Source organism: Hyaena hyaena, unplaced genomic scaffold (genome assembly GCF_003009895.1).
Source record: "Hyaena hyaena isolate Hyena2069 unplaced genomic scaffold, ASM300989v1 scaffold_54, whole genome shotgun sequence".
Taxonomy (NCBI): Eukaryota; Metazoa; Chordata; class Mammalia; order Carnivora; family Hyaenidae; genus Hyaena; species Hyaena hyaena.
Genome location: NW_024080685.1, coordinates 3,353,687 through 3,377,154, shown reverse-complemented (window position 1 = coordinate 3,377,154; position 23,468 = coordinate 3,353,687). Strand labels below are relative to the sequence as shown.

Genomic DNA, 23,468 nt, shown 5'->3' with positions numbered 1-23,468 from the left:
GATGCCACCTCATGCCAGTCAGAGTGGCTAAAATGAACCACACAGGAGACTCTAGATGCTGGCGAGGATGTGGAGAAACGGGCACCCTCCTACACTGTTGGTGGGAATGTAAACTGGTGCAGCCCCTCTGAAAACAGTGTAGAGGTTCCTCAAAAAATTAACAGTAGAACTCCCCTATGACCCAGCAATAGCACTGCTAGCGATTTACCCAAGGGATACAGAAGTGCTGATGCATAGAGGCGCATATACCCCAATGTTCGTAGCAGCACTCTCCACAATAGCCAAATCATGGAAAGAGCCTAAGTGTCCATCAACAGATGAATGGATCAAGAAGATGTGGTTTATCTATACCATGGAATACTACATGGCAATGAGAAAGAATGAAATCTGGCCATTTGTAGCCACGTGGATGGAACTCGAGGGTGTTATGCTGAGTGAAATAAGTCAGGCAGAGAAGGACAAGTACCATATATTTTCACTCATAAGTGGAACAGGAAAAATTTAACAGAAGACCATGGGGGAGGAAAGGAGGGAAATTGTTGGGGAGAGGGAGGGAGACAAACCATGAGAGACTCCTGAATACTGAGAATAAACTGAGGGCTGATGGGGGAGGGGGAGACGGGAAGGGGGTGATGAGCATGGAGGAGAGTGCTTATGGGGTTGAGCACTGGGTGTTATATGGAAACCAACTTGACAATAAACTATAAAAGAAAAAAAGAAAATATAAATTAAAAATAAATGTAAAAACATAAAAAATTATAGGATGCCACTAAAATGGTACTTTGGATGAAATCACCTTAAATTACTAAACTAAAAAAGAAGGTTAAGACTTAAATAAATGGAAATATATATTACGTTCATGGATCTGAAGACTTTATATTAAGATGACAATACTACCCAAAGCCAAAGCAAGATGCTGATTCCACACAATCCCTTTAGAAATCCCAATAGTGTTTTTTGAAGTAATAGGAAAATCCATCCTAAAATGCATATGGAATTTTGGGTTAAGGAGCCCAAAATAGACAGAACAACCTTGAAAAGAGGAACAAAGTTGGAGAAATCATATTACCTTTCTTCAAAACTTACTACAAAACTAGAATGCTCAAAACAGTCTACATAGACCAATGGAATTGAACTGAGAATCCAAAATAAGCTTTCACAGCTATAGTCAATTGATTTTGACAAGCGTGCCAAGACTTCTTTCTTAAGAGAAAGAAGTATAGTCTCTTCAATAAATGGTACTGGGAAAACGAGGTAGACACATGCAAAAGAAAGAAGTCAAACTCTTACTTTTTACAGTATATAAAAATTAATCCCAAAATGGACCAAAGACTTGAATTTAACAAGTAAAACTGTTAAACTCTCAGAAGAAAACACAGGGGCAGATCTGCATAACCTTGGATATAGCAATGGCTTCTTAAATATGACACCAAAAGCAGAGGCAACAAAGAAAATATAGATAAACCAGACTTCATAAAAACTAGAAACCATTGTGCATCAAAGGGCCCTAGCGAGCAAAAAGACAACCCACAAAATGGGGAAAATACTTGCAAGTCATATATCTGATAAGAGTATGATATTCAGAATATATTTTTTAAAAGACCTCCTACCACCCAACATCAAAGACAACCCAGTTGGAAAATAGGCAGAGGATTTGCTGTTGACAGTTGTTTGGTTGTCCTCAAAGAGTGAAACATAAACTTACTATATGAGCCAGCAACTCCACTCCCACATAATACCCGAAAAAATTGAAAACAGGGACCCAGATATTCATATACCAATATTCATAGCAGCATTATTTATTATAACCAAAAGGTGAAAACAAACCAAGTGTCCATCAACAGACAAATAGATAAGGATATACATGTAACAGGCTATTCAGCCATAAAAGGAGTGAAATGCTGATATGTGCTACAGTATAGATGAACCTTGAAACTATTGTGTTAAGTAAAATAAGCCAAATACAAAAGGACAGATTTTGTATGACTCCACTTTTAGGAAATATCTAGAATAAGCAAATTCGTGGAGACACAATGTAGGTTGGAGATCACTAGGGACTTGGGGGGAAAGAGGAACAGAGTTATTCCCTAATGGGTACCCTTCTGTTTGAGGGGATGAAAAATTTAGGAACTAGACAGTGGTAATGGTGGTACAATATTATGAATGTAATCAACTTCCCTGAATTGTACATTTAAAAATGGTTACAATGGAAAGTTTTATATGTATTCTGCTATAGCTTTTAAAAGTTAAAAATGCAACAGCAAAAGAAAGGTTGAAACTTGTGATGAGCACCAGGTGTTGTATGGAGGTGTTGTCTATTGTACATCTGAAGCTAATATTACACGGTGTGTTAACTAACTGGAATTTAAATAAAAACTTAGAAAATTAATGAGTTAAGAATCCAACTTAACAAATTAGAAAATGGCCATTTATATAAGCCCTGGCAAAGAAGGATATTTTTCATATTGAACAAAAGAAGTCAGACTCCCAAGCATATATACTCTGTGCTTTCATTAAGGCAAAGCTTTGACACAAGCAAACCTAATTTCTAGTGATAGATGTCAGAATGTGGCTACATGGGGATAATTGATGGAAAGATGGCCTGAGGAAGCCAGCTGGAGGCAGGAAGTGTTGTATACCTTCATCTGGGGGTGAAGACATGGATCACGTAAGTAAAAATTCCATGAGCTGTGTACTTCAGGCTGTGCACGTTGCTGTGTGCATTATGCTGTAGTCCCCCCCTTATCCAGTTTCATTTTCTGAAATTTCAGTTACCCACCGTCAGCCATGGTCTGGAAGCAGAGTTTCCTCCTTCTGACAAACGCAGAAGGTCAGTGGAAGACTAATGCTATGTCCCAATGCCTCACTTCCTCTCATCACATAGGCACTTTATCAACCCACATTACCCTAAGGGTGAGGACAGTAAAATAAGATATTCCAAAAGAGGGATATTCACATTACTTTTATTACAGTATATTATTATAATTGTTCTATTTTATTATTAGTCATATTGTTAGTCTCTTACTGTGACTATGTGACTGTGATCATATGTGTGTATGTATAGGACGAAAACATAGCATACGTAGGGTTTGGTACTATTCATGGTTTCAGGTAGCCACTGAAGGTCTTGGAATGTATCCCCAACAGATAAGGGGGTAACTGCTATCCACTAAGAGAAAAGCAAGAAACATGGAGCATTTGCCATCAGGAAAATAATCTGGGAGAATTCTCTGCCCCAACATCATATATAGAAATGAGGGTACAGAAGTCTGCCCAGAAGTCTGCAAACTTTCCTCTATACTTCTTTTGTGACACTCCTCCAGGGGAGCAATATTTACAATATCCAACAACCATTAAGGCATATGCAATAACCAAGTCAGGAAAACAGCCAGGCAGATTGCAGCAGCAGGGCTCTGGGGCACCCTGGCCATGCCAGGCATACCCTTTTAGTTGCTGATTTTGGTGGGAGGAATGGTTTCAAGGATGTAGTTAGGGCAGTCAGAATACAATTGTTCAGAGCAGAGGCTATTTACCAAAGAACACAGTGTTTTGACAATAATTTTGGTCTTAAACTGTGCTTGCTGGCTGAATATCATCTCTCTCCTTCACCCACAGGATCTCCCAACAGTCATCGCTCCACAATGCCACAGGAGGCTTTCTGAAATCTGCCATCAGTGTTGTCTGCAAGCCAGAATAATAACTTAACAATAAGGGGCAAAGTGTGACATCAATAGTCAACAAGAACATCACTTGGTCAGTAACATGAGGATAATGCCAGGTAAGGGGTTACAAATAAACCTGCTGAGGTTGCTGCCCCCATGACATTATGGGCCAATGGATGGACAGGCCCCTGAGACCCAGCAGGCTGGTAGATATGAGGAGATGCCTGAGGCATATGTAGTACACTAGACACATTCAAAGGAAGGTGGAAGAGATCTCAGCTGCTACTTTTTGCAGAATGCTGGGTCATGGATGGTGAAGTAGATGAGATGTGGAGATAGGCTGCTGGTAAGAGTGGAGACAGTGCAGTTAGTGTGGAGAGGATTTCTAAAAGGATTTGGTCCAATCAAGCAAACTCTGTGTTTAGCACTGTCTGCCCTGTGATTTGTCCGCACCTGTCCCCGTTCTGTCCTGACACCTACAGGCTGCAGTTGGGGGTGGGTTCACCTAGCAGAAGACACTGATTGGAACTGGGGTGGGAGGCGGGGAGGGGGAGATCAGGGTAATTTCCCTCTCCTTCTGTCTCCTAGAGAGTATCTGTATTTTCCCCTTGACTCTCAGTTCCTCCCAGGCAGCCCTGATTCAATTCCAACTTCCATCAGACTCAGGTTCCTGTTACAAGTAATTCCTGTGGTTTGGATGTGGTAGGGGCTTTCCTACTACTAATCTCTTATCCTCATATCCCCTGCTTGGCTCTCAGTTCTTCATCACCTCTGTAATCTGTTCTTGCGTCAAAATCTCTCAGTTTTAACATGCTTAGTGTGGCTACTGTTTTCCTGGTTGGACTTTAACTGATACATATGTTACTTACGACCCAACATTTCCCTGGTAGGGGATAGAAATCCAGAGGAATTCTCACCCATAAGGGAAGATATGTATGAGGATATTTGTCACAGCATTGTTAGTAGTATTGGTGAGTTGAGGGTGATGTATGTGTCCATTTGTGTGATGCAGACAAATAAAAAGGATGGAGAACTAGGCATCAGTTAGAAGCAAAAGTCTAGATATATACTTAGGAACATGGTTAGACTTTTTTAAAATATCATGCTCGGTTAAGAAAGAAACAGAGTGAAAATTTTTTCCTACAATGTGATTTATATAAATTTAAAATGCATGCATGCAAAACAAAAAATATATTTTACAAGAATTCCTACTGAGAGAAGAGTATACTTCAACACTAAGGAATGGTTGCTTATGGAGAAGACAGAGGAATGGAGAAACAAAGGAATGTATGAATGAAAGAATATAAGAGGGCCTTGCACACCCAACTGATAATGGAATGTCATGAATTAAATAATAAGATTAACCAATGTGCTATACCAGAAGTTGGGGGGAAAATGTTGCCAGAAGAGTAGTTACTAGGTGGCACTGAGACATAATTTCAAAGAAGACACTGTGGATTGCGAAATGTTGAAAAATAACTGTTCCAAAGCCAAGCTAATTTGCGGTAATAAGAGCAAGAACATGGGACAGATGGTGAAGGAAGGAGCCAGAGCTAGTGACAAGTACTGGAGAAAGCAGGGGTGTTGTTGAAATTCCGTGACAATTTTATGTGAGCCCAGCTTGAAGAGGATTCTAGGTCTCCTGATTTTCTTTTCAGTTGCATTTAGACATGAGCAGAGGTTATGATTTGGAGCCTCACAACTGAATATAAATGTACCCCCCAAAATTCCTGGTTCGTGGCTTTTAAGGGTCAATAACGGCCTCATAGGCTGGGCTTCTTTTCCAAGTGGGGCTCAGATTATGGTCAATACATGCACTAAAAAATTAGAAACAAGGAGCATTGGAGTGTGTTAGGGGGGACTTGAAGTCTCACCAATGTAATTAAGTTAAAGTACGACAATAATAAAAAAGAAATATTTAATCTTGACATTGAGTTTTATTTTCGCATGCTTGTATTTTTAGAATTGGTATGACTTTCTTGGTTCAAAAGCATTCATGTTTTGGAAGATTCTTTTGTAAAAGATTGTAGGAATATTTGAAAAATGACCATATGTAGAGCCCCAATATAATTAATAACAGTTAAAAAACATATTGTGTCTGTTGTTGAATAAGCTTCAAGTGAGTATTGCCCTTCTCTTTACAAATGGAGACGTTAAAGTGTGTTTTGTTCATTAATTCTGGTGCTGCTCCAAACATAATTAATTCCCTCTCAACAATTAACATATTTGATGATGTTTATTTGGGCTTTGTCACATGTGTACATGATGATGCTAAAGAAATATTTGTGAAGTTGAACTGAATTTTTCCCCATTTGTGAAGCCAAAGAAGCATTTCAAATAAAACACTAATGCATTATTGACTCATTAAACTTATTAAGCTCATGTCTAATGACATGAGGAGATTAAGAAATCACTCAAACTCATGCCACCAGTTAGTGAGGGAGATCCCATCATGACTCAGAGCTCTTTACTGAGTCACTTGGGAAAAAAATGGACTCAGAAACCAAGCTAAAGAGTTAATATAATATAGTGGCTAACCTGGGTGACCAACCTGGGTTTGAATCACAGCCCAGCACTGAATAATGCTGGGCAAGTCTCTACACCTCAGTAGTTTCTTCTTTAGGAAAACAGACCTAATAATATTCTACGTCATAAGGTTGTCATATAGGAGCAGTACAGAAATAATCTAAAACTGTGCTGTCCAAGAGAAATAAAATGCAGGCCACAAATGTGAGCCATATATGTAATTTAAAATTTTCCAATAGTCACATTTTAAAAAGTAAAAAGAAACAGATACAATGAATTTTAATAATATATCTTATTTGACCCAATGAATCAAAATATTACTATCTTAACATATAATCAACATAAAAATATTAGTGAGATATGTTATATTCTTTTTTTCATTCTGTCTTTGAAATTCAAGCACATCTCAGTTTGGACTAGCCACAGCTCACATGCTAATCAGCCACATGGGGCTGGTGGCTACCATACTGGACAAGATAAAAAGTAAGTATTTAGCCAAGTGCCTAGCACAAAGGAAGCACTCAAGGAATATTGGCTCAAAAACATTCCCTGGGTTTATCTGTAGGTTGACTGCATTTGATACTCTGTTATAAGGATAGAAAATATGTTATTAATACAAATTTGAAATCTCACACTTTCATAAGTATGTGCCTCCATTTCAGTTATCCTTGTTCTGTTTATTCCAGGGAATAAGACGTTGCCCTTTTTTCCTTTTGACATGAGCAGAGGATTTTAATCCCGGAGCTGTTCAGATGAGGGACTTTCCCTGAGAACCAGGATAAGAGTGTAGCCTCCATAAAGAGTTTCACAGAATTTTTGTCCTAGTGAACAAATTGCATTTGGCTGGGTAGATATTTAATGTGCTCTGATTACTGCTGGAGTACATCTGGAGCCAAAATTATAATTTTATTTTATAATGTTTTATATTATAATGTTATTTCTTTGAGCCTGACATGAGTAAGCACTCTCTTCTCCTTCCAGTCATATCCCTCCTAGACTTCCTTGGGAATCTGACTCTAAACAGGTGTAATAAATTCATTTGAATTATCTCAACTCCATGCTGGCCTCATAGTTGCCTTTACCTGCTGAATTCTTGGTGATCAGAGCTGAGCTAGGAATGCAGCCTTCTATATGTGGCTGTCCTAAAGATAAGTGTGGGATGAGGGGCCAAATTCCCCAGGACCCTGGCAGGATCCCTCAGCCAGTCCACAGAGCAACGTCTGACTGTCTTGGAAAGACCATAGTCATATATGTAGAATGGTAGGAACAGATTCCCTGAGCTAGATCAAAATCTAACAAAAGAGAGCAGGTGGAGGAGATTCTGTCCCTACTCCCTGAAGGCTGAGCCCAGCCAGGAAACACTAGCCTAACCCAAGGTGACTTGGAGACATCCAGCCTCAACCTTGATGCAGAAGAATCTGTAGAGCCTTGGAAAGCACAGATCTAATAATGCCATAACTTAATACCTTCTACAGCACCCCATTAGACACAGAATGCATTCAGATTCCCCAGGCCGGCATTCACACCCCAAAAATCTGACTTGCTCACATATTTCCTCCTTATTTCTTACTCCTTCTCCTCCAATGATATTTCTATTTTCTGCTCTTCTGTATCTTACTCTTTCTTTCTTAATGTTGTTCACGTTGTACACTTTGGCTAAAAATTCCTTAGTAGCGGGTCTCCACTACTGTTTCTGAAATTCCAACTCCAAATCCACACCTTTTACAGGTGGAATTTTTCCTTCCCCCTTCCCCTCCAAGAGAGCTCTCTTCATAGTGTTTCTTCTATTAAACATCAAGCATTTAGCCTTTTCATGGACATTACAGATGCTTCTTCAGTGATTATCCTACCCCTTCCCCACCTGTTTTGGGGGAATGATTGCACTCAACTCTAATGATGGACCCCGATGAGTATAAACCACTCTAATCTTATTCCACTCGCGACTGGCTCAGGTCTGGACAGAAACGCAGCCCCCATCAATCAGTGCATAGCATTCCTTGGAGATCTGGTTCATTTGGCCCAGTGTTCAACACAAGTTCAATAGCTGGGGGAAAAGAAGACTTTTCTCATGCTCTCAGTGGCATTTATTGTTACAATTTACAATTAATGTTTTAATGTTTTTATTTATTTTTGAGAGACAGAGCATGAGCAGGGGAAGGGCAGAGAGATAGGGAGACAGAATCTGAAGCAGGCTCCAGTCTCTGTGCTATTAGCACCAAGCTTGGCTCGGAGCTCAAACCCACAAACCATTAGACCATGAACTGAGCTGAAGTCAGATGCTTAACCGACTGAGCCATCCAGGCATCCCACAATTAATTTTTTATTCACCAAAAATATTTGAGGTGGTTGACATCACCATTGAATTTGAGCCACTGGAGAGAAAGAAATCATTTACCATCCTACCTAGCTCCTTAGAGTGGTACCTTTCAAGGAGCTCTACACATTTTGGTTGGATTCATGTTGAGTCTGTATGGACTTGGAGGACATACACCAAACTCATCCATGGGCCCAAACTCCTATGTATGTCCTTAGAATGGTTGGATTTTACTTTCTGTGATACTGACAATACATGGAACAGGACTGGGACAGTCAGATATCAAAAAGACTAAAATTTTTAAAATTAAAATAAAATAAAAGACTAAAATTAACTGAATCATACATACCTTTGCTATTATTTATATCAAGTCAAGCCTACTTTTACTTTAAACGTGGACCCTATCGGGCCGTGGCAGTTTCTAACCTTGTTTTTCATATCACCTTTGTTGATCTCATGACATGAAATAAATATATGAAAAAGTTCTGGGCTTGCTCAAGGCCATAAGACATCGCAATTACTACAGAATGAAAGAACCTAGGTAATTGTGCTTATTCCTTTAATGTCTGTTTGTCTTCATTATTTTTCCTTTAAAATTCTTGTGATAACTGTAATGTGACTAAACCTGAAAAGCCAGCCTGATAGGTTTCTGTTGGTTTGGGACAGTTAAACTGTTCTTTAATCTCTCCAAACTACTTCATGTATGTACAGAATTCAAATTCACTTTGTTTTGGTGTCTGAGCTTATAGAAGAGTGTTAACAACATGCATGTTGGTGTCAGGCTGCCTAGATTTGAATCTTTCCAGTAGCTACTCTATGCCTCTTTATGCCTCAGTCTCCTCATCTGTAAAAATGAGAATAGTCATAGCACTTACCTCATTGGGTTTTGTGAAGAGTAAGTGAGTTATCACATGAAAAGTACTTAGAACAGTGCATAACATGTAGTCAACCTCCCAGTAATTATTAGGGCTATAATTCAGAGCATTTCTGAACTGGAGACTCTAAATAGAAGTGCTCAATGAATTTTAGTGATCTGTGCTTCTGGAGACTCCCAGGCCAGCTTTGTAAACAGCAGAACATGATGACGAGGTGGTAACATGAAAATGAAAACCATTTTCTTTTCTCTCAATTAGTTGACAATCTCTCCTGTGCGCCTTACTGAGAATCCATATCGGTCATGCCCAGTTACTAGCTTCATGATCTTGGGCAAATTATTTAGTCTCTCAAAGATTTCCCCAATTTCTTTCAAATGTAAAATGGGGCTATAATCCCTACCTCACAGGAATAGTGTGAAGGAAGGAAAATATGGAGAGTGCCTATCACTGTCCCTGATGGATGACAGAGGTTTCCCTCCTCCTAATGCCCACCTGAAGTTCATCAAGAATAAATAGCTTGAAACTATATTTTTAAAACTATTTTCCTGACAAGAGTGGGCACCTTTATGGAAGAGGTCTGAGTGCATCTGAGACAGGCATCTTTGGCTTTTGTACCCAACCCAATGATTTGCCTTCAAACTTAGAGCCTGCAAAGCTCTTCCCTTGATCTTTATCTCTGTATTGGTCCAGGCTCTTCACTCAGAAAGCTTATACGGCAGCTTTGACTAAAGATGATTTCCTTGTTTGCTCAAGAAATTCACCAGAAAGAAATAGTATCACAAAGGTGAATATTACTTCAAAATATGAAGAATAAATCTGTAGATGAAAACGAGGAAAAGGCATATCAGATGCAAGCAGCTAAGACTGCTTTTATTTGTTTATTTTTATTTATTTATTTTGAGAGCAAGGGGGAGAGAGACTCCCACGCAGGCTCAGCACTGGAGCCCTACTCGAGGCTCAAACTCATGAACCCTTGTGATTATGACCTAAGCTGAAATCGAGAGCTTGTCACTTAATCAACTGAGCCACTCAGGTGCCCTTCAAAAATGATTTTACAATCTTTTTTTTTTCAATTTCTAGGAGAGAGAGAGACAGCGTGAGCAGGGAAGGGTCAGAGAGAGAGGGAGATACAGACTCTGAAATAGGCTCCAGGCTCTGAGCTGGCAGTCAGCACAGAGCCCGACGCGGGGCTCCAACCCACAAACCGCGAGATCATGACCTAAGCGAAAGTCGGACGCTTAACCGACTAAGGCACCCAGGCACCCCACCGAGAATGATTTTAAAAAGAACCTTATCAGTCTATTTAAGGATGTAGAAACAGCAGTCTCTACAGACCCAGATTCACCCAATTCCACCACCAGAGGTAGTTTCTCTTGAGACTCTTTACTGGGCATCAGTAGAAGAATATATTCCCAAATGGGAAGAGTTTATTTTAGGAAGAGCACCATATTCTATCGGTGTTGAAAATGAAAATAAAGCAGAAAATACCATCCAGAATGAGGCGCAGTGATAGCTTCTTCACATACTCTTTAAAAAAAAAAAAAGCCTAATTAATACAGCTGAATGTTAAAGAATATGCAGGGCATTTCAGGAACTATAGGAATCGAATATGTTCGTATTGTCCCATTACCCTCTCAATGACAATAAAGATATGAGTGTCTGCTGACAAGCCTCAAGTTATCACTTTGAGACCTGCTACTACTTCAAGGTCATGAACTTGCTTTCTGCCAAACCCATGAAACTGTTAAAAGTTTATAGTGAAAGCTGAACTGTTTATTCAATGAGTTGCTAAAAAGTTAAGTAAATAAAAAATATATAAAAATAAAAACTATTCCCTTAAAATGAAATGTATCTTAAGTTAGTTTTACTATTTAAATCAGCCATAAGATAATTTTAAAGCCTAACATTCCCTAAAATAAAATAAGGCTGGGGCATCATTTAAAAACTATTCATTTAAACAAATTCCATGGTCCATTGTATATATATGAAGACTACTTACACATATAAAGACAGCTGTATAGAAAGTTTAACTGAATTTATAATTGGTCATCTTAAAAGAAAGATTCTAAGTTATTTCATTTTGTACATGGTAAGCATTTCTGTGTGTCAGCTCTTTAAGGAGGCATAAAAACGACTTGTCTTATCTGAGGGAGGCTTCTTGTCTTTTGTAAAGTTTGATACGAGAACACTAGCAAGTTGTAAACCTGGTTTCTCTTCTACACAGAAAACTTGAGAGCAGTAATGATATTTATGGAACACATAAAGTGGCATGCACTTTATATGCTTCATCTCATTTAGTCCTTAAAATATCTCTATGAGGTAAGTAGTATTTATTATTCCTGTTTTATAGATGAAGAAATGAGATGCCCAGGGGTTAAATAATTTGCCTAAAGTCACACAGCTACTAAATAAGAGAAGCAGGATTCCAACACAAAAGGGCTTCAGAGTCCACTGACAATGTTGAATTTTATATGAGCCCTGTGCTCCCAGAGAACAGCTGAGGTATCTCCTGACCCTCCTGCCTAGCCTCAAAGGGCCCCCTGTCCAGCAGAGATAAGACCCTTCCTCAGGACTCTTGTTTACTGCCTTGACAAAACCCAAGATCCTCTTTTTTATTTCCTCATTCTTCCTTCATGAGTGAGCATTTTCCCCATGGCAATAGCTGGAATAAACTCATCTTTTTAATTGTCTGGTGCATTTTCACACCACAAACTTGTCCACCTACAGACAAGTTTGCTAATACCTGAGAAAATAAAGTCCAATTCAGAGGTTCCTAAACTATTGTCAGGTAATCTCTCTCTGTCTCTGTCTCTGTCTCTTTCTCTTTCTCTCTCTCTAACTTATTTTTTGAGAGTGAGGCAGGGGAGGGGCAGAGAGAGAGGAAGAGAGAATGTCAAGCAGGCTTGACTGACTGAGCCACCCAGGTGCCCCAGGCAATGTCTGTTTTGGTGGAATGGCCCTCATACATTTTACCCATCCTTTCATAAACATTTTAGGAATTTTTACCACAGGGAGAAAAAGTAGATCCCTGAGAAGATATGAGGTATGGTCAGTTCACAGAAAACTAAGACTATTAAAGTGATAGTGGTTGCTAAAATAGAGAGCTTGAGCAGATTTGAGGTTCTGAAAATAGAACTTCTTTCCCCCAACCAATCCCCAGTCTCTCTCCCCACCCTCCCCCTGCCACTCCTTGCCTCCTTCTCTCCCCTCTCAAAATGTCATCAAATGGGAACTTTCTCAATAGAAAGCTTTAGCAACCCCCCATCAGCATTTATGAGCCTCTGCTTTGTACCACTACACTACTTCCTCGGGTATAGAAATAAGTAAAGCCCACAGCTTGATCTCATACAGCCCACACAGAATTAGAGTTCAAATATAGTTGTACTTTATTCTGGAGCTTACTGAAAGCACATTAGATGAGGACAACTATATAGAAAGTGCCCTAGACCAGGGGCACCTGGTCAGTCAGTTAAGCACCGTACTCTTGATTTCAGCTCAGGTCATGATCTCCTGGTTCCTGAGATGGACGCAGGGGTCGTGCTCTGTGCTGAAAGCTTGGAGCCTGCTTGGGATTCTCTCTCTCTTCCTCTCTCTCTGTTTCTGCCCCTCCCCTGCTTGCATGCACCCATGCTATCTCTCAAAATAAATAAACTTAAAAAAAAAAGTGCTCTAGAGCAATGAATGATACCAAGTACAGCAATGATCATGACAAAAAAGCTTTACCCTCCCTTAACTAGCATCCCTAAGTCCCTCCACCTTAGTCTAAGTTTTGACATTTAGCTTTCAACGAATATTAAAAATCTACCATGCTTCCAAGTACTGCAAAAATAATCTCATGGTTGAATCTCTCTGTGCCTCAATTTCTCCACTTTTATACCGTGTCAGGAGTAAGACACCCATATAACACAATAAAAAGTTCTATATCCTGTTCTTCATGACACTTGCTTTCAATCTCCAGGAGGGAAAACTTCAGGACGTACAGGAAAGAGCTCTGTCTCATCTTTGACAGCTCACCATGTCTGATACTGTTGGTATCCAAGAGTTTACTTTTCTTTTCCCTCAAGACCCAGAGAAAGAAAAGCTTTCTTTTTTCTTCTAATATTACCATAGATGGCTAACCAGGCATATCACTTTAACAGTGTTCTTTGGGACAATTTTAATAAATCTTAGCTAAAGTAAATTTGAGAAATGTCTGAAAGAAGGGAACAAATATTGGTAAGGTGACTAATGGCAGTAGTTATGTCATCAACAATAGTTATCTAGGTGTTTCAGTTGTCGTAGTCTCTCCTTTATTGCAGAAGTTATGGCTCACTTACAGGACACGTGTCATTTCTCAGCAAGGGCTTCACCTTCACCTGGCAGTTTTATGGTCATGATATTTGTCATCATGCTTTAAAATCTCATTTATGTTAGCAAGGAGTTCTTTTTGTCAGAGGCTGTGTCTGCTTCTTAAGAGGCAGTTATTGATGGAAGACAGCGGAGATGGACAGCTGGTGCAAACACCCGGGCAAGCTCACCTCCCGCCTCTGGGGGTCTGCAGGCTCTCTCCATCCCCATCTCTCCATGCAGGCTACCTGGCTGCCCTGCTGCGGCCACCTGCTTTCTCCACAGCTCACCTGCTGTTCCTTCTCCTGAACTCCAGTCCTGCCTCTAAGCCTGTTTAGTCAAATTACCTCTGGAAAGGGCAGGTGCAGCTTCGCAGGTACTGGGGGGAAGTGCGATATTCACAGTAAGGATAAATATAAATGATGAAAAAATGAATTTTCCCTGGTGCCAAAGTGGAAAGAGACTCCACCTCCCCTTCTTCTCTTAGAGTGTTTACTTTAGAAAGCTTGTAATTGCAAATTCCTCTCTGCCCCTTTGAGATGTATATCTAAGTTTTTATATATTATCTAGATTATATTATACATGAGATGTATGTAAGGCTTTTTCAAAGCTAAATAAACCTTTTGCCATCTTTACAATCCAGGAATGCCTTTCTTAAGGGCCTGGGAGCCATCTCTTTGATAAGTAATCATCAAGAAAGATAGCATTCTTCTCTCCCAGTTTCTGTGAGAGTGTAGGAGCAAGTGCCTGGCTCCAGGCTATAAAACTACTGCCTGTCCTAAAGACACAAGAAGTCTTATTTTTCCTTTGGATATAGGCAACTGCTAACACAGACTGCCACTCAATTACCAAGTGAATTTAGGATGTACTATGTGTGACAAATGGTGCTGTCGAGTCCTCTGACTTGAGGACTAGTGACTGTTCATCTCAAGGACATCTATGGAATACGTTATACCTGCCTGAGGATACAGAAGGATGAGATTTTTTTTTTTTCTCTTTAGTTGATTGCCTGTGATGCATATTGTATTCTGGCTTAATGATTATTTGGTAATAAAAAGGTTTTCTCTCTCTACCCTTTTGTGGAGAGATCTTGGTTGGTAGAAGATTTCACTTTTAATTACATCCCCTCAGCATCATCAGAACCCGGGAAGACAGGGCATGACTGAGTTATACACTCCTGGGGGGCAGGGCCAGTCATCCAAGGATCAAGCCTGAATGTTTCAGGACATGCTGATCATCAGTGGTCCAGAGAGACCCTGGGTGTGTGGAGTAGGCCAGGAACACTGTTCTTTAAGTCCAAACATGTGGGGCTGGGGCTGGGGTGGCGAGTGCATATCCCAGTTTGAAGGTCCCTCGAAGGGTGACTACAAACAGCACAGTCATGACCCAGCCTTGAAGGACTATGGTCTAGCCTGCTGTGCTTCTCACACTTTAATATGCCCGTGGATGATAGGTGGTTCTGGTTCAAGTGCAAATTCTGGTTCAGTTGGCCCAGAGCGGGGCCTGAGCTTCTCTATATCTAACCGTCTTCCAGATGGTTCTGAGGCTGCCTGTCCTGGGACCATACTTTGAATAGCAAGAGGTTAGAAGAAGAGGGAGAAGAGCATAGCAGGGAGGAAAATGAAACAGGGAATAGGTCTGAACTAGGGATGAGGAAGCCAGCTGAGAGGCTGCAGGAGGAAACCACTTGATGAGTTTGGAGATAAGTAGACACCCACAATCACCATCATCTACGTTATGGCACCAGATGCCATAACATATCCATATTCTCCAAAAGTTTCCTCCCACTCTCTTTATTAGTATTATTAATGTGTGTGTGTGTGTGTGTGTGTGTGTGTGCAGGTGTGTGTGCAGGTGTGCACGAAATAAGAATACTTAACATAAGATCTACCCTTGTAGCAAAATTGTAAGTATATAATACAGTATCGTTACGTATAAGCACTGTGCTACACAGTAGATCTCTGGTACTGATTCATCTTGCATAAGTGCAACTTTGTAGCCTTTGACTAATACCTTCCTTTTGCCCCCTTCCCACAACTCCCAGTAACCACTATTCTACTCGTTGCTTCTGTGAGTTTGACAATCTTAGATTCCTCATAAGTGGTATCATGTAGTATTTGTCTTTCTGTGGCTAGCACATTTCACTTAGCATAAAACCCTCTATGTTCATCCATGTTGTATCAAATGTCAGGATTTTTTTAAAGGCTGAATAATATAATATTCATTGTGTGAATATGCCACATTGTCTTTATCCATCCAGACATTGATGGATATTTAGATTGCTTGGCTATTGTAAATAACACTGCAATGAACATGGGGTGCATGTATCTCTTTGAGATCCTAGTTTCAATTCTTTTTTTTTTTTTTAATATTTTTTATTTATTTCTAGGAGAGAGAGAGAGACAGCGTGAGCAGGGGAGGGTCAGAGAGAGAGGGAGACACAGACTCTGAAATAGGTTCCAGGCTCTGAGCTGGCAGTCAGCACAGAGCCCGACACGGGGCTCGAACCCACGAACCGTGAGATCATGACCTCAGTGAAAGTCGGAGGCTTAACTGACTAAGCCACCCAGGTGCCCCCCTAGTTTCAATTCTTTTTAATATATACCTGGAAATGGGAATCTTGGAATCATACAATTGTTCTATTTTTTTATTTTTAAAAATTTTAAATGTTTATTTTTGAGAGAGAGGGAGAGACAAAGCATGAGCAGGGGAGGGACAGAAAGAAAGGGAGACACAGAATCCAAAGCCAGCTCTACACTCCAAGCTGTCCGCACAAAGCCCAACGTGGGGTTTGAACTCATGAAACATGAAGTCATGACCTGAGCTTAACCGACGCAGCCACCCAGGTGCCCCTATTTTTATTTGAGGAGCCTCCATACTGTTTTCCTCAGTGGTTGTACCAATTTACATTACCACCAATAGTGCACGAGGATTCTCTTTTCTCTATATCCTCACCAACACTTGTTCTTTTTCTGGGTTTTTGTTTTGGTTTGGTTTTTGGTGTTTGGTAGTTTTTGTTGTTGTTGTTTTTTATAATAGCCAAGGAGCCTCATTCTTAAATGTGCAGTTTCTTTTTTAAGTTTCACCCACAGATATTAGTATGCCAGGTAGTTCCCTTAGGGTTTTCACCTCTTGTTAAAGAATTTGGAACTAATTCCATAAGATCGCCCAGCATAGATTAAAGAATATGTTTTATTAGTGAAAAAGGTAACTCACAACACCAGGGTCAAGGCCGGTGGACAGGGTGCAGGTTCTGTTCTAGAGGAGAAAGGTACTCTCCCCACCACCCTTTCTTTCTCTACCCTCAATCCCCTTACCACCAGAATAAATCTCCCTTTTGGTAGGACAAGTGTGAGAAAATGACCTAGTTTGTAAGGGAGTAAACACATTGCACAGTGCCAGGCATTTTGGATTTAAGGTTCTCTCTCTCTCTCTCTCTCTCTAAGGTTTTATTTTTAAGTAATCTCTGCACCCAATGTGGGGCTTGAACTCACAACCCCACAATCAAGAATGGCATGTTATACTGCCTGAGCCAGCCAGGCCCCCCAGGGTTTTGTCTCTACAGGAGTTGCCTAGGAATGCCTGCCCTGTGCCTGGGGATCTTGGGGACTTGTGAGATACAGTCTCCATGAGGAGGTAAGGAAAGCTGAGAGGAAGTTGCCAGTCTCATGGGTGCTGTCTCTGCTGAGAGAATGAGGAAGCTTCTGGGGTCCCTGCTGATCCCTGGTGAACACACATTCTTGGATAGTCCTGCTTCTTATACAACAAAGAATGTACTTATAACTGGTTATCCCTTTTATTTTCTCCCCGAGGAAGAAAGTGCTAGAACTTTCTAGAATTGTTTTACCATCACTGAATTTTCAAAAGATCTTATTCTAAGAGTGATTATCACTCAAATCAAATGGTACATGAAAAAGAAAAAAAAAACCCTTGGGAGTATTTGATTTCTCTTATACTCTCCCATCATCTTATAAAAATCCAACTTTATAATCCATCTTATTAAAAAAATGTATTTTTTCACTGAAGTACAATTCACATAACATAAAACTAACTGTTTTGTTTTTTTTAATTTTTATTTTTTAATATTTTTATTTATTTCTAGGAGAGAGAGAGACAGCTTGGGCAGGGGAGGCTCAGAGAGAGAGGGAGACACAGACTCTGAAATAGGCTCCAGGCTCTGAGCTGGCAGTCAGCACAGGGCCTGACGCAGGGCTCGAACCCACGAACCGCGAGATCATGACCTAAGCGAAAGTCGGACGCTTAACCGACTAAGCCACCCAGGCGCCCCTAAAACTAACTGTTTTAAAGCACACAATTGAGTGACATCAGTATCTAGGTCCAAAACTTCATCGTTGTACAACAAAGTGGTATCTAGTTCCAAAACTTCATTATCCTAAAAGTTAACCCTGTGCCCACCAATCTCCTTATTTCTTGCTTCCCCCGTCCCTGACAACTACCAATTGTTTTTCTGTCTCTATGGATTTATTTATTCTGGATATTTCACATAAATGGACTCATACAATATATGACCTTTTGTGTCTCTCTTCTTTCACCTAGCATACTGTGTTCAAAATACTTCCATGTTTTGGGGCGCCTGGGTGGCTTAGTCGGTTAAGCGTCCGACTTTCGCTTAGGTCACGATCCCGCGGTTCGTGGGTTCGGGCCCCGCGTCGGGCTCTGTGCTGACTGCCAGCTCAGAGCCTGGAGCCGGTTTCAGTCTGTGACTCCCTCTCTCTCTGACCCTCCCCTGCTCACGCTGTCTCTCTCTCTCTCTCTCCTAGAAAAAAAAAAAAAAAAAAAAAAAAAATACTTCCATGTTGTCACATGTATCAGTACTTTGTTCCTTTCTGAGGCTAAATAACATTTCACTGTATCTATACAACACATTTTGGTTATCTTTTCATCGGCTAAGACATTTAGGTTGTTTTCCCCTTTAGCTATTGTGAATAGTATTGCTATGAACATTTATGTACAAATATTTATTTGAGTACCTATTTTCAATCCTTTTGGGTGTAAATTAGGAGTGGAATTTCTGGAACATATGGTAAGGCTATGTTTAACTTTTTACAAAAGTGTGATTGGTATCCTGTCTCCTCAGGCTTAATTAGAAATGCTGGAAAACAGTGCTATTCAAGATAGCTTTCAGTGTAGAGAAAGCAATCTCTGGTCATGAATATTCTACAACATTCTTCATTGAGGCTAAAAAGACAGTGTTTGTTATTTATCAGGAAACGGGAAATGTTTCTAAACCAATAGTTGTAAACTTAACTGAATAACAATCTTTTTTGATGTTGGATTCACACAGGAGGCTTCTGGGTTATAATTTCAAAGAGGTCCAGGGAATGTGGCTCTAGAGGTGAGGGACAGGTCTTATTTTCACCCTTTCCAGAATCTAGTATCTTAACCCCCTACCCCCAGCCCTTTCCATGGCCTGTCTCCAGCGAAACACTTCCTTTCTACCACTCAGGGCAGCCCTTGGCAGGACCCTCATCATGCCCCATTGCCCCCCCGCCTCAGCCCCCCATCCTCCCACCTTACCCCCAGACCAGAGATAGATACTGAGTAAACTTGACTTTTTCATTTAAACCAACTTCTACCCATGGAATAAATCATAAAATAATAACTGTAAACTCTTTTCTTGTTTATTAAGCTCTGATTTCATAATATGCAGAAGTCAGACAGCCCTGATATTTTATAATCCACCACACTGAGTTGAGCAACTATCTAAACACAACTTAAACTTCATTTGCTTCTAGAAAGAACCATCAAACTGCCTCAAATGACAAGAGATTAAAATACTTTTCACATCAGGGCATACATTGGAAATTATATTTTAGCCACCTAGAGGCTGAGGGGAACCTGCAGCTCATTCCTGGCTTGGCATTCTAGTCCAACATCAAGTTCAGGCAGGCAGAAATATGCTCTCTCTCAAACAGATAATGCCAACCTCACTGCCCCTCCTGGTTGCCCATGCCACTGAGAATGTGGGTACTGTCACAGCTTTTTAAAAATTATTTTTAAAAGTTTTTTAATGCTTATTTAGTTTTGAGAGGGAAGATACAGAGCGTGAGCAGGGGAAGGTCAGGGAGAGAGGGAGACACAGAATCTGAACCAGGCGCCAGGCTCTGAACTGTCAGCAACAGCCCAATGTGGGACTCAAACCCCTGAGCCTTGAGACCATGACTCCAGCCAAAGCTGGATGCTCAACTGACAGCCCCAGATGCCCGCCCCTCCCTTCCTCCCTCCCTTCCTTCCTTCCTTCCTTCCTTCCTTCCTTCCTTTCTTTCTTTCTTTCTTTCTTTCTCTCTTTTAAATATTTGTTTATTTTGAGAGAGAGAGAGAGAGAATCCCAAGAGGCAGGGCTCAATCCCATGTACCATGAGATCATGACGTGAGCTGAAATCAAGAGTCAGATGTTTCACTGACTGAGCCACCCACATGTTCCCCACCCCTTTTAAAAATCAATTTTTCACTGCCTTCCTTTTGCTCTCAGAAAACCAGAGACTGGAAGTCCCAATCAGGAGTTAAGTGGCTAAGAGCCTGGCTTATGTGTCTGAGGGACTTGAGTTTCAGAACTAGCTTTGCTTGTTACTAGCCATGTGACTGAACTAATTTGTCAACCTCTATGCTTCAGTTTCCTCATTTTTGTTTTTTAATTTTATTTAAAAATTTTTTAATTTATTTATTTTGAGAGGCAAAGACAGCACAAGTGGGGAAAGGGCAGAGAGAGGGAAGAAGAGAGAGAATCCCAAGCAGGCCCTGCACTGTCAGCAAAGAGCCTGATGTGAGGCTCAAACCCACAAAACCACAAGATCATGACTGAAGCAAAACCAAGAGTCAGTTGCTTAGCTGACAGCCACCCCCAGGCACTCCAGTTTCCTCATTTTTAAAATTGAGATCCAGTATCTATAGGGTAGAGTCAAATGCCCTGTTAAATGAAGTACGGCAGGCCCGGCGTCTACCACATTGGCTGCACATGTACAAGCAGCACATAATAAATACCATGGACATATTAACCATTTTTTGCCCACTATTTCTTTCCTCCTTTCCTCCTCCATGCTCCTCTGCCCAGCCCCCACCATGCTCCCCACCACCACACACATTCTGTCAGAAGAGACGATGGCCTGTGGCTTCAGGGGAGGAAAAGAATGAAGCAAATAGATTGTGGCTCACCAGTTGTTATATTTCAGAAACTCTGCATCCTTAGAGGAACAAGGAAAGACACAGATTTGAAGAGGAGGATTCTTATTTCTGCACAGCTCCCAGCAGGATAAAACCAAAACCAAACCCACACAAACTAGAAAAGACTCCCTTAGTTTAGGGTGCAAAGATGGTAATGGGGCAGCCACCGAGTTTCCTGGTTGGAGGGAGCAGCAGATAGGACCACGGACAGCTTCGCAGATTCCTTCTGCTTGGCATGCTCGGAGTGGGATATATAAATGAGAAGGAAGCTCTAGTCCAGGAGGCTGTAACTTATCTCATAAAGAGATTCTATAAATGTTAGAAGTTTGGGGTGACTGGTGGGATCAGAAGGATGGAGACAGAAAATTTTTCTTATGAATCCTGCATTGCTCAGGTTAAGGGCACTCCACAAATGTTTAGAAATAACAAACATCAGGGCACCTGGGTGGCTCAGTGGATTAGGCATCCAACTCTTGATTTCGGCTCAGGTCATGATCTCACGGTTCATGATCTCATGGTCCCTCTGTCTCTCTACCCCTCCCCTATTTGTATACACACATTCTGTCTCTCTCAAAAATAAATAAACTTAAAAAAAAAGAAATAACAAATATAAAATCATGAGGGTGTGATGGTACAGATCACCTTCAAATAATAGTAAGAAAGCCAAGAACTTTAGAAACCTCTTGGAGCCAAGCCTATTGCAAAGTAAGGAAAGCCTAGGGCCACTTCCATTCTTTTTTAGGCTTCTGGAATACTAAAATAATTAATAACTAACAAAAATGGTGTTTCAGTTATCTATCATAGCCTCACAAACAACCCCCAAACTGAGTAGCTTAACACACAGCCATTCATTTGTTCATGATGCTGCAGTTTGGGTAGAGTCTGCAGGGACGGCCCGTCATCTCTGTTCCACGTGACATATGGCTGTATTCATCTGGGGGCTTAGATGGGCTGGGACATCCTGATGGCCTCTCACTCTCCAGAGTCTCACTCCAGGTGGCCTCTCATCACCCAGTGGTCTAGCCCCAGCTTCCACCATGGGAGTTGGATTGCAAGAAGGTGAAGGAAGGAGCTGCCAGGCCCCTGAAGACCTAGACCGGAAATTGGCACCCTGTCATCTGTTCCAGTCCATTCTCCTGGGCGAAACAGGTCACAGGGACAGCCTGGACTTAAGGGGTGGGGAAGAAATGCCACCTTTGTTCCCAGGAGCAGTAAGAGCCTACAAAGGAAGGAAGAGTTGCTGACAGTCACCTTTGGAGGTTGTCTACCATACCTGTTAAAACTGTGTGTACTTTAAATGTTGACACTGAACACATTAACACTTTTAGTGTAAAAGTCCACAGTGATTATACAATTAGCCTTCTTTGCATATATCCATATTCTAAATTTAATGTAGGACCTGAAGAGCCCTTCTTTTTTTTTTTTTTTAAATGTTTATTTATTATTGAGACAGTGAAACACAGCATGAGTGGAGGAGGGGCAGAGAGAGAAGGAGATACAGAATCTGAAGCAGGTTCCAGGCTCCGAGCTGTCAGCACAGAGCCCAACATGGGGCTCGAACCCACGAACCATGAGATCATGACCTGAGCCGAAGTCGGACGCTGAACCGACAGAGCCACCCAGGCACCCCATGAAGAGCCCTTCTTGCTTCTCTTGTCTCAGAGTCTGCTGCCCTGGAGGCTTTCTTAAGAGTTTGAAAAGTTCTTTCCCTTTCCAAGTCCTGAATGACTGTGAAATAGTCATTCATTCATAAGGGTGCTTGCTCTTCTCAAGTTCCTGTTTTTCTGATTTTCAGGATAAAGATCACTGGGAACATTCCTGATTGTCTCCCTGCCAGGGCGTCAGCCTCCTCATCTAACCAGTGACAGCAGGAATCTTTTCTCATGCCGCCTGACCCTCTAGAGGGTGATTAGAGGGATTATTAGTCTGTGTACCTGCCTTGGAGCCACCACTCCCTATATGTAAGGGTGAGTCTCACCTGTGGAGTGAAATGATTCGATAACACCAGGAAAGACTTAATAATGCCAATTAGCAGCGGAGGCGACACATCCTACAGATCAGAAATAAGGAGGATGTTCCAAAGGGCTTTGGGAAGCTTGTATGAGAATTTGGGGGCTTTGGGCATCGTCCTCATCTGTAGCTGCCTTGGGGTGGAGAAAAAGACAGACATGAACAGAGAGACAGCCAGGCCAGGCGCAACAAAGCTGTGTCTGCTCTTTATGATATGACAGAAATTGCTGTGGGATCACAGACTGCTATTTGTGGAACATGCTTTCTTTTTTTTTTGTTTTTTAAAGCTGTTTATATTTTCTGTAATTAGGTCCTTTTTGTTCTCTCAGTGTTTGGTACATTTTTTAAATGCTAGTCTGGTCAGCTGTGCTAAGAGGAACCAAGAAAGAGGTTTTTGTCCAGCTTGGACCAGAGTTTTAAAGGAGAAGCAGCTTACCCACCGCCTGACATAGTTGAAACAATGGAGTCATGTTGCCTGAGTGAGAGAGCCTCGGAGGGAAGGTAAACGGGGCACTGGAGTTGGAAAAACTTGTTCAGAGACTGTCGCCACACCGAGATGTATTTATCAAACCT

General features: G+C 41.1%; 1 pseudogene; it reads left to right on the top strand.

The window, feature by feature from the left end:
• The first annotated feature begins 10,108 nt into the window (after positions 1–10,108).
• Positions 10,109–10,887, top strand: LOC120231062 (annotated as a pseudogene).
• Positions 10,888–23,468: the final 12,581 nt, after the last annotated feature.